This window comes from Quercus suber, unplaced genomic scaffold (assembly GCF_002906115.3).
Source record: "Quercus suber isolate HL8 unplaced genomic scaffold, Cork oak 2.0 scaffold_5, whole genome shotgun sequence".
Classification (NCBI taxonomy): domain Eukaryota; kingdom Viridiplantae; phylum Streptophyta; class Magnoliopsida; order Fagales; family Fagaceae; genus Quercus; species Quercus suber.
This window is the reverse complement of record NW_027069471.1, coordinates 304,361-315,752: the sequence shown is the minus strand read 5'-3', so window position 1 is coordinate 315,752 and position 11,392 is coordinate 304,361. Positions and strand designations below refer to the sequence as shown.

At 32.8% G+C, this 11,392-nt stretch overlaps 1 pseudogene; it reads right to left on the bottom strand.

Annotated features, from left to right (window-relative positions):
- Positions 1-1,512: 1,512 nt before the first annotated feature.
- On the bottom strand, positions 1,513-7,643 carry LOC136066832 (peptidyl-prolyl cis-trans isomerase CYP21-1-like; annotated as a pseudogene).
- Positions 7,644-11,392: the final 3,749 nt, after the last annotated feature.

Genomic DNA, 11,392 nt, shown 5'->3' with positions numbered 1-11,392 from the left:
TNTTACTTATAAAGAATAGGGTTATTCCTAGGTGTTCATTATTTTCTATCATAATCAACTGAAAGGAACAAACAAGCATGGATTATACTTTAATTATAACCCATACTGATATTTCGCAATGTTCTGTATTCCTTAAAAGCCTGAGGCCATATAGCATTCTCCTTTCATACAAAACATTCATGGAAGGCACCAAAGGGTAGGATTCTCAAGATAATACATAATTGTCATTTCTATTATTGTAATATTGATCTTTTTTTCCCTTCACTCTTCATCTTATTTGGATAAAATGCACTAAGACCACCTTGACTTTTATATTGTTGCAGTAAGATCTCTTTAGCCAATTTAGTACATAAAATTTGATAATGTAGTAATACTAAATAGACATCTTCTGTTAAAAATTCATCAATTTGCTCATAGAAAGGTGACATGGCAGCTCAATATTGTATGTTTTTATTTTGTTTTTTAAATCCTGGGTTGCCTAGCCACTCTTCATTAGCAAATTGACGGGGTTACAAAATCAAAGTTTAGGTACTAAATGAGAGAAAGGTTAAGGGACTCACTGCAATGGTCAAGTCATTGATAAGAAACTAACCCAATATTAACATTCTATCCAAAGTATTTTGTTCTTTACAAATGCTTTATAAGCTTGTAATTTTGAGTCAGATTTCTCTTGTTTATTTTCCTATTTATCTCTAGTAGGGCCGAAGATGTTACAATTGTCAACGTGCAGACTTCGAAAGATCTGCTTCACTTGGGTCACCATTATTTAGAAGGGAGGTGAGATCTTAGATGTTAGTTTTATCATTTTGATTAGCTAATTAATTTCAAAATGACACAAGTTTGACAGAGCTTTATATGATAATAACGTGGTAAAGTCTAAGAACCTATGTTAAATACTCATCCAAAAAACATAAATCTATGTTAATAGGACATTTTAGGAGTTCAACAAGAGCCACATCAATAATGCATTAAATGTTCCTTGTATGTTTATCACTAAAGAAGGTAAGTGAATTTCTTGTTTATCATATTATTCATACTCTTGTGTTTCATGTTAAAAAAAAAAAAGAAAAAAAAAAAGAAAGAAAGAAGAAGAAGAAGAAGAAAGATTATTGAGTATCTCATTCAGATCTTAACACCATGAAGAAAGCTATCTTAATAATGTCCAAAACTTTTACAGCTTTGAGCTTCAGTTTCAGTTTCCTGCAAACCCATTAATTCATACAAACGTTGTGCATAATATGATTTAGACTATTTCACCCCATTTCTGGTTCTGTTGAGCAAAGGTGAAAATGAGACAGAAGTAAAAAGATTTATGTCTGTTTGGAATGCTTGTACCATATGATGTATTAATTTTCTTGACTCAGAAAATAAAATTTGAAATTTTCCATTCCTTTTGATTCTTTTTGTTGGCATGTAATGATGTAAAGCATATCTCTATGAAGTTGTTTTCACCCAAAGTAGAAAAAAAAAAAAAAAAACAGTTTGGGATACTAACAGGTCATTTCCTTTGATTCCTCTACAACAAACATTTGTGTTAATAACAGTCGTCAAATACAAAAGAAAATACAATATTTCCAAGAAGGCCTACGACTATCAGAACTGGGAGCTCATGACTTGTAAAATTTCATGGACATCTTACAAAGGGAAGAGAGTGAGAATCAATTATCTAAACCAAACTTTCAAAAAAAAAAAAAAAACTTGCTGCTGTTCATGTATAAAGGAACTTATCTTTCCTGATCCATTGACTCTTGGGTATCTCCCAGAGTCAGCAATAACAACCTTCTTTCTAGGCTTCCCACTGTAGGTTCCAGCCCCACCTTCAATTGCAAACACAGTGTCCATGCCTTGAATGACCTTGCCAAAGACAACATGCTCCCCATCCAACCTGGAATTTTAGCCCATATAGCATATCAGACATCATTTGTATAGATCGACTTTGGCAGCAGAATAAGCATATTAAGCAAAGACCTAGAGTATGAATTTTTAAGCTTTTTTTTTATTTTTTTTTTTTATATAAGATAGAAATTCTACTCTAGCCTAATCTAAGTGTATATGTGTGTAAAGCTTCTTTCTGGAGACTTGAACCCCAATCCTTGCCTCCACACCCCACAAGCACTTATACTTGTAGAGTGACCATTGCACCAAGAGTATGCGATGGTAAACATTTAAATTTTGAACAGGCTGAAGTTGATACAATAAGAAGATTGTCCATATAATAATGAAAACTTGCTTTTGGCAACCATAGCTGCCCCCATTTTCTTCAAACAGGAACAAAATCTTAGATGGTATTTTATTAATAAAAAGAAAAGAAATATGAAAATTTCAGATGGTCCTAGAGAATATAGATGCATGAGTTTTGTTAAAGTAGCGTACAGGAGAGGATTGTCGTTAAGGATTCAAAATTCCAAAGAACTGAACATGTCAATCAGGAATTAGGAGGTGCTGGACCTGGAAATTATGTGCAGGTCCACCTGTTTATACTTTTGTCTTAATATTCAATAATACAACCCTGGAGAATAGCTTACCAGCTGGCTTTGACTGTAGTGATAAAAAACTGTGAGCCATTGGAATCAGGCCCTGAATTCACCATGGAAACAACACCTACAAAAATAAAGTACGGTTTCAGAGAAAGGACAGTAAAAAGGAAACTCCACAATTGAGAAAATATTGAGCATTAGGAATCATAAATTATTACACACAACTCAACCACTGAAAGAATCTTAAGTAAATGACCTGCATGTGAATGTTTTATCTTGAAATTCTCATCAGGAAAGGTGCCACCACCATATTGATACAAAACCCCTGCCATCACCATGAACAATATCTCCACCTTGAATCACAAACCCAGATACTATACGATGAAATGGTGTTCCTTTATAGTGGAGTTTTATCCCATGGGCACCCTCGCCTTTCTCCCCTATGTTTAAAGTGAGCAAGTTATAATCAGCATATTGATAATAACAACAGCCATCAGGTTCAGTAACCCGTAAAACAAGTAAAAAGACCCCAAATACCTGTGCATAAAGCCCTAAATTTTCTGCAAACAAAGAAATTCAGGCATTAGGCAACTAATTGGCATGAGATCAAATACTGAGATAACTTCATCTCAGTTGCTATGAACTCAACAGCTTAAATTCAAGCAAACATGTCTTGCTAAGTAAAGAAAAACAAACCATTCGGCAACTAGCCAACTAGTTAAGATGATTTTGGTAACTAATTTTTTTATCGGTGATTTAGGTTACTAAAATACTGAACATAAAAGAATACACACACAATCTTCAGGACATACCAACAGTTTTTGCTACAACTTGGCCATATAATCCGATCACGATTCTACCTGCACAAATACAGGTATAAAATTGGCGGTTGAATATATAAAAAGGAGAAAGAAATATAAACATTGAGCTATAATGACTGACAACAACAATGTATGTTCTAGATTTTAGACCAATTATTATTCTATCTAATGGCTTACTGTTAGAACCTTGATTAGTTCAAGCAACTTGAATGTTATGATATTCCAATCAAATTGGCCCATGATTTAGATTTAACTGATCTAAAGATAAGTACCAGTTTTAAAAACCCTAGCGTAAGTAAAAAATTAGTTGGACGGTGAATAATGACAACCTTGGTTGTTAAATGACTTCACTATGTGCAGATAGAGCTGCACTGCGATCCTTGGAAAGATTGCAAATACTTTAGCCTTTAAGTGGTATCCAGACCACCAAGTAAAAATAGACCATAGCCTTGGAACTACCATTTAAAAAGCATAGCATCCGCCATCCAAGAATCAATCATAAACTGCTCTTATTTTTATCCACATACTGCATAAAGCATACAAGTATTGCAAATTTTTTTTTTTTTATAAGAGTAGGGTTTTGGTGTGTGTGTGTGTGTGTGTGGATAAAATCATTAGTTACACCATTTGAAGACGGTGGAAAAAAGAAGAAAAATATAAAGATACAATTGCACAATTACATGGTAGGCTCCATAATGGAACCTTCCTCACCAAAATCATTGAGAAATATAAATTTTGATGTTTACAAAAGTAACACAATTGATTTAAGTAGGGGAGGGATAATTACCAAGAAATCAAACATTAGAAAGGAGACTAACTCATAGGACGTAATCAAAAAAGAAAAACTAACTCATAGGATGTATCTAGTCAGATCTTATTCGGATCAACAAACAGAAAAGGATTTGAAAAGCAAATACCAGTGCTCATATATAGACAGAACAGGGTTGGGGTTTGGGAGAGAAATATTTGTCTTTTTCGATTATTAGGCCAAGAAATTGATCGTTGCTCCTTTATTTTCAGTAAATGATTAACAATAAGAATGTCAGTCTTAACCATTCGTACATGAAGCCTCGAGAGTGGCTATGTGCTTGTTGCTGCAGTTCAAATCAAAGTGTTAGTATGAAAGCTGTACCTTGACGTTGTTCCTCAATATCAATATCGAAGTAAACTCTGTGGGTAATTTCAGGCACCTCTTCTGCTTTCTCTTCACTCTACACATTAAAGGAAGCAAATCAATACAGTTATAAATATTGCCATTAGGTAAGGGTTGATGGTAGTCGAGCATGAAATTATCAGTCCAATGAATCAACATGCAAAAACATAAATCAATGTATAAGCAAATAATGACGAATGAGTGAAAAGAAATTTCAATTCTCAAGCATGCAGATATGGCCATTCATCTTCACAGAAGACTTGAGATAATATTTCATAAATAGCAGACTCTTGGGAATTCATCGTGAGGTGATTGCTACATAACAAGAAAAGAGATAACACTGGAACCTAAAATCCCTTTTAGTATCTAAAGAGCCATATTTTTCACTTTCCCTTATATATTAAATCTCTATCCTATCTTATGTAAAAGGGTAACTTGGAATTCATTTCAATTAAAATTCGGTTATTCACTATGTATGAGGATCCCCGATAAGCATCCATGGGTGAATGGTAAAAGTGCCTAACTCATAATTGTTGAATTCATAGGTTCAATTCCTACATGATGCACATCAAGACCCTCCAATAAGTATCCATTTGGATATAGCTTTTCCCACATCTACATCTACTTTTTTTTTTTTTTTTTTTTTAAAGTGCGTTTCTAACTTTTTATGGCTGTGGTGGTTTTCCAGTGGGTCCCGTGCACTGTTCACAGAACTCACAAACCTCTTTTTTCAACACAACTTTCATTAAAAATAGGTCTCACGGCACTATTCACACATTTAAAATTATTTTACTACAGTGTTTTCAGTTTTCAGCCAAATAAACGGTATCCAAATGGACAGTCTATTGGAATTAGCTCCATATTATTAAGAATCTCATCATAGAATCATAGATCTCCAAATTATCAAACTAACTACCATTTTGATATTAATATCATTAAATGCCTTAGCAACACATATTCTCTACAAAGGTGCATAGTTGCAAGAATCCTGTAGAAATGAATCTGCTCCATAAGTAAACCCTCCTGCACTACCCTAACCAAATTGCAAAAGAAGCTTGATACCCCAGATTGGCCAATTCCAACTTAACATGCAGTACAGCAATTCACTACATTCATAGCAACAATTGAAGTTCTACAACAAACTTTTATATGCAACCAGGCTTGGGCTTCCACATTTACCACTTTTGGATTGACGTAATGCTTTTTTTTTTTTTTTTTGAAGTAAAAATTTTATTAGAAAGGAAAAGAGAATGACACAAAATAAATATTTGTGAAAATACGTGTGGATGAAAAATTGTGGAAAATTGCTGATCGAAAACATTTGTGGAAATACATGTAGATGAAAAAGTGGGTTGAAATGCGTGAAATATTGTTTAAAAACTGAAAATTGTTGTTTGAAATCACAAACCAAACACCCCAAAATGTGTACAATCCCTTTTCAAAGAATGCAACTTGCAAAGAAAGTGTCAATAAAAGCAACAAAAGACATCAAAGGGATGCCGCCTAGAGCATGCATCCAATCAATCAAAGACCGTAAAATTTGTTCTTTGATCTCATGAGCAGGTCAACTCCATCAAAGACCCACCTATTTCTTTTGTATCACAAAGTCCTCATACCACATAAGGCAAGGTTTGCCACACAATAGTGGCTCTGAAACCGTCATTGTCAGCTTTCCAACATCTAACATACAGATTTGGCCATTTGAGCATCACCTAAGTTAGTCCTTTTGATAGTTTGATGGTTGGGGGTGGGGATTAGAACCTTGAATGTCTCCATTGGAAAGCCAAAAGATGCCAACCATTTGAGCTACAAGGCTCTTGGCATCGCCCAAGTTAGTCCTAGCACTACAAAAATAAGGATCATACATCAGTTCCGGAGGGCAATGAAGAACCAAGTGATCAACAGTCTCCTCGTTACCCTTACAGATCTGATCGTAATGCTCTTATTTAAATTGTCAAGATTAGATTTGAGGCTGAACTTGCTCATGCTATTGTAGCTAATATTTGGTTTAGGCTGTTCTGTCGAAAGGAATTAAAAACTCCATTATGAGTAGAGCTCTTTGCTGCTTAAGGAAGCTTCCAGCCTGTGTCTTTAATGAGCTGGCCCTTTGTTGCTTTGATTAGTCATTTAGCCTATGTCTTATAGAATTATAGTTATCGCTGCAGTTGGTCCACTATTGCTATCTCTCTCTCTGTTCTAGAATTTGTGCTTTATAGTAGCTTGTGTTCTTTGTATTTATCAGTTTCAGCTCAAGATACTTGATACTTCTTGAATGTTGTGTCTATAGTGTTAGTTTCTTAACGAAATTTTCTCATTCATTAGGAAAAAAAAAGTATTCTAACAATTTTCCAATCCTTCTCCTCAATCTTTTTTGTAATTTAAGTTAAAAGTAGATGCTAATCATTTAAATAAAATACAAGTATTGAAATTTTCTACCCACCTATTCCACCTTAACCCAAATGCCCATTACTTACTTTGTAATTCCCTTATCAACTTTCAAGCAAATTCAAAATGTTAGCTACAACAATGTTACCATATATGAAATTCAAACAATGAACATGTTTATCTCTTCCAATTGCACCCAATCAAGCACTGCTCACACAAAATTCAAATGCAACTAAAGCTAACCCATGCTCATTTTCCAATTACACAACAACAAAAAACCCCTCCATTCACAGCATTCAGATCACACGCACGCACACCATAGCCAAACAAAGATAACCCATTATTAAATATCCAAAACCCAGATCAAATTCGCAGCCAAACTAGCTAAAACTCAACCCCACTCACACAATCAGATCCGTACACATACAAACCGAAATGGGTTTTACTTGTATTATCCAAAAAATAAATAAAAATCTTACCTTTTTGGAGTTGGAGAACGCGAAGATGAGGAAAATCAAGAGGACAACGTAGAGAAAGATGAAGCGTGGCTGGACCAAAAGTGAGATCGCTCGACGCATCGTTTTGGGTTACTCTTGTGTGTGACTGGATTTCTCTCTCTCTCTCTCTCTCTTTTGAATCAAAATTATATCTAAAGCTTTCGTGTCCTTCCATGAATGAAGGAAATAGCAGAGCTTTTCACTCTCTCTCTCTCTAGAGAGGAAGAAGGAGCAAATGTAGCAGTGTCAGTGGCCTCTCTCAGAGAGAGTGCGGAAATCTGTGTCTCTGGATTTTTGGTCTTTGGCGCTGAAGAGGAAGGAAATAAATTTCTTTTTTATATAATTAAAAAGCAAAAATAATAATAATAATAATAATAATCAGATAATTAAAAAGAAATTATTCTAATAAGAAGGATTTATTTATTTATTATAGGCTCATAAGTCATAAGAAGGATAGTGGACCGTGATTAGTTGTTGTTTTTTTAATATATTATATATAGGGGAATGGGTGATTAGTAGTAATTAAATACGATTTAATTTGCCAAAACTTTACAACCAACTAACTAGAACTTTACTAGATTAGTATCTGTCATTGAGCATATTTTACGAAATCTAATCAAACTCTTACAAGCAATTAACCACATCTGCCAAAACTACTAAGTAATTATGAGTTTTTACCGTTGACAGTTAAATAGTTTATATATATATATATATATAGGATGAATTGTGATTAGTAGTAATTAGATATGATTTAATTTGTCAAAGCTTTACAACTCAATTAGCATAAAACTTTACTTAGTTTCATGTCACAAAGTTATTTTACGCAATCTATCAAACTCCTGCAAGCAACTAATCCCACCTACCAAAACTAATTACTAAGTAATTCAGGAGTTTTACTGCTAACAGGTTAAATAGCTTAATTTCCATGACTATGAGGTAGCTTTTAGTATTTTAATTGAAACATTTTTTGGTAAACATGATAATTTCATTAACTAAAAGACATCAAACACAGAGCATTTATGCTCATACACAGTTCCGACAGCATCAAGGCTGAGCAAAAGGGAAACATCAATAGGGGGAGTGGAAATGATTTGGTCAAACATGATTTCAAATTTCATCTCCCTCATTATAACAACCAATACAATATAAGACAAAAATGATTTGGTGTTCAAATGTAGTGGTTTGGTGTTCAAATCACCACTGTGCTATTTTTGTACCTATTGGAATTTAAAAATAAATAAATAAGTTTTTTTTTTTTTTTTGAGAAGAAAAAACAAATCTGGTTTAGTTGGATTTGGGGATTTTGGATCAATAAGATGTAGTTTTCTTGTTTTTGTACCAAAATTCAAATTCTCCGAGCTATGTGTCCCTTCAAAAGAAGAGCTGTTTGTGGACCCTATAATACTTGGGTCCAAAGAGGCAAATAAATAAATGACCTGAACTGAGATGTTGGGAGTTTGAGATGGGCTTAGCATTGTCTTGTCCGGCAGTCTTGTGAGAGTTAACAATTCTTGGCCCAACAATTTCTTGATCAAACAGACTAGAGAAGGTTACTCCAAAAAAGACCAAAAGATTGGGATTCATATAGGGTGGATTTACTGATTTAGCTTACATCCAATGTATTGGAGTACTCAAACGGAAGCCTTGACTTACAAACATTACCATCCTTGAGGAAATCTATCACTAAATGACTGTTTAGCCTATGCTTAAAGTTCATAGTTTATCTTTTAACTTTTAGTTTTTATGTACAATTTTAAACTTACTTTTTTTTTTCACATTTTCTCACTTTTAAAATTTTTTTCAAAGTACAAGTATATTTTATTACACTTTACAAAAAATTTTAATAAAAAGCTAGATAAGTTGTTCTCAAACGGAGTAGAGGCAAGAGTCAAGGTTCAAAGTTCAAGTCTCGATAATGGAGTTTCACACAAAAAGACACACTTAAGATTAGGTTTTTTTTTTTTTTTTTTATTTTATCTTAGATCAAAAAAGAAATAAGTCCTCCATTTTATTTATTTCCTCTTTACTAAACTCAAATATAAAATGAATGAGAGCGTTGAGAACCCGTTCTTGTCCCATCATCTAAGGCATTCATATGGACCTTACAAGAAATTATAGGCCCAACTAGACAACAGATGAGCATGGGCCCAGACTGATCAAGGTTTTTAAGTACGCTTAAAATTGTTGATCTAGTGTGGGTTGCACAAAATGTGGCCCAAAAATGACCCCAAAAGAAAGAATTGGCATACATATGGGTCTCGTTCCAATGTTTTTCTTTTACTAGTTTTCTTCCAATTTCCTATTTTTAGGATCTTACTAGCAAGAAGTTATATTTAAAAAAAAAAAAACTATGATAAAAGAGAAGCAATTGGGGAAAATAAATGTCAATTAGTTTACTTTGTAAATATCAATCACCATGGCTCTTGTGTGGCACAAGTTGATTTTTCTGCCCCTTTGCTAAGCAAACTACTCTTTTATCCCCTCGAGAAAAATAGTAGAATAATTCCTAATATTAGATATTCAACGCTCGTGGATTGAATTTGAATCTTATTATCCTAGATTTTTTTAAAGAAAAAAAATAATACAGCCAAATTAAAAATTTAGTCTTTTTAAATAACAACTTCAATTTGTAAAATACTAGTTTTTCAGAATCTCTAGAAATATATAGTTTAATAACATAATTCTCTTCAACGGTATGGATTACATCAACCAACAATATAGTTAGGAAAATATGATTGTCAAAGGTTTTTATTATTATTATTATTATTATTTATTTATGGGAATTGTCAAAGATATTATTCATTCTAGAACCAAAAAGTAAATCGAAATAGCAATTCTTTTCAAATCAAATGTTTGAATTCTTTTCGTGAGAGGCTGTTTTGTCAAGATGCTGAAAAAGAGTGTCTCAGGCCTTCATATTTCTTCTAATGTACGTGCTAGTGACTGATGTCCTTCCAAGAGGAGGAAAATAAGGTTGGATGGGGAAAAAGACTGAAACTACTATCCAACGAAATTCCTTGGTATAACAAAAATTTTGAGTAATTTTCATTTTCTTTGGCCTAGTCTGGAGAATGCTGGATAAGACGTAAAAGCAGCCGTGTTTTTTTTTTTTTGGTAAGATATGTGTTGCGTTTAATGCATTAGACTAATCTAATAAATGCTGAATAATTTGATCTGAAACTAAAACTAAAAACTACTGAAACTTAAAACTGAAAAACTGTAGTAAAATAATTTTTAAATATGTGAATAGTTTGTGTAGTCCATTTTTAATATTTTTAAATATATAAACAGTGATGACAGTGTATAAACAGTAAATGCACTGTTACAACAGTAAATTTTGCGCTAAAAGTCAATATAAGCGTTTAAAAAAAAAAAAAATACAAAACGCCAACGCAGACATAGACGCGAAATCCAAACGGTCATCTCGGTGCTTTTTTTTTTTTTAGATTTGTGTTTTGTCTCTGTTGTATCTAATTTTTTTTTAAAAAATATATATAGAAATTGTAAAATTCTACAAAAAAAATTGTACAAAATTTGTAACAAATTTATAAATGAGTGAGATTTTCGGATGAATGTAGACTATATATAGTGTCTATCAACCATGAGATAGAGATAATTTAGAAAAAAAAAAATCAATCAAGAGATAAAAGATAAAGACAAAATAAAAAAGTAGATTTACTTAGTCTTGTGTCAAATCAATGACTTGTCATATGACTGTAAGATAACGCGGTGTTACATCAAACCCATTAACATCTAGCCGAAGACGGTTTGATTCGACCGGGGCCGCCATCTCTTTAATGTCCACCGTCAAGGAATTAAATCATGTTTGTACTTCTTCTCTCTTTTTTTTTTTTTTTTGAGAAAGAAATTGTACTTTGTACTTTTAACAATAATATCAATATGTGAATTGTCATTTTTTTTTTTTAAGGCAAAAGTAAGCAAAATATTATTAAAAAAAATAAAATAAAAAATAAACAACACGAAGTCAAGGCAAATCTAAATAAAAAATATCTTTCACATTTTTATGCAGAGATTCTATCATATATCAGTATTTATAGA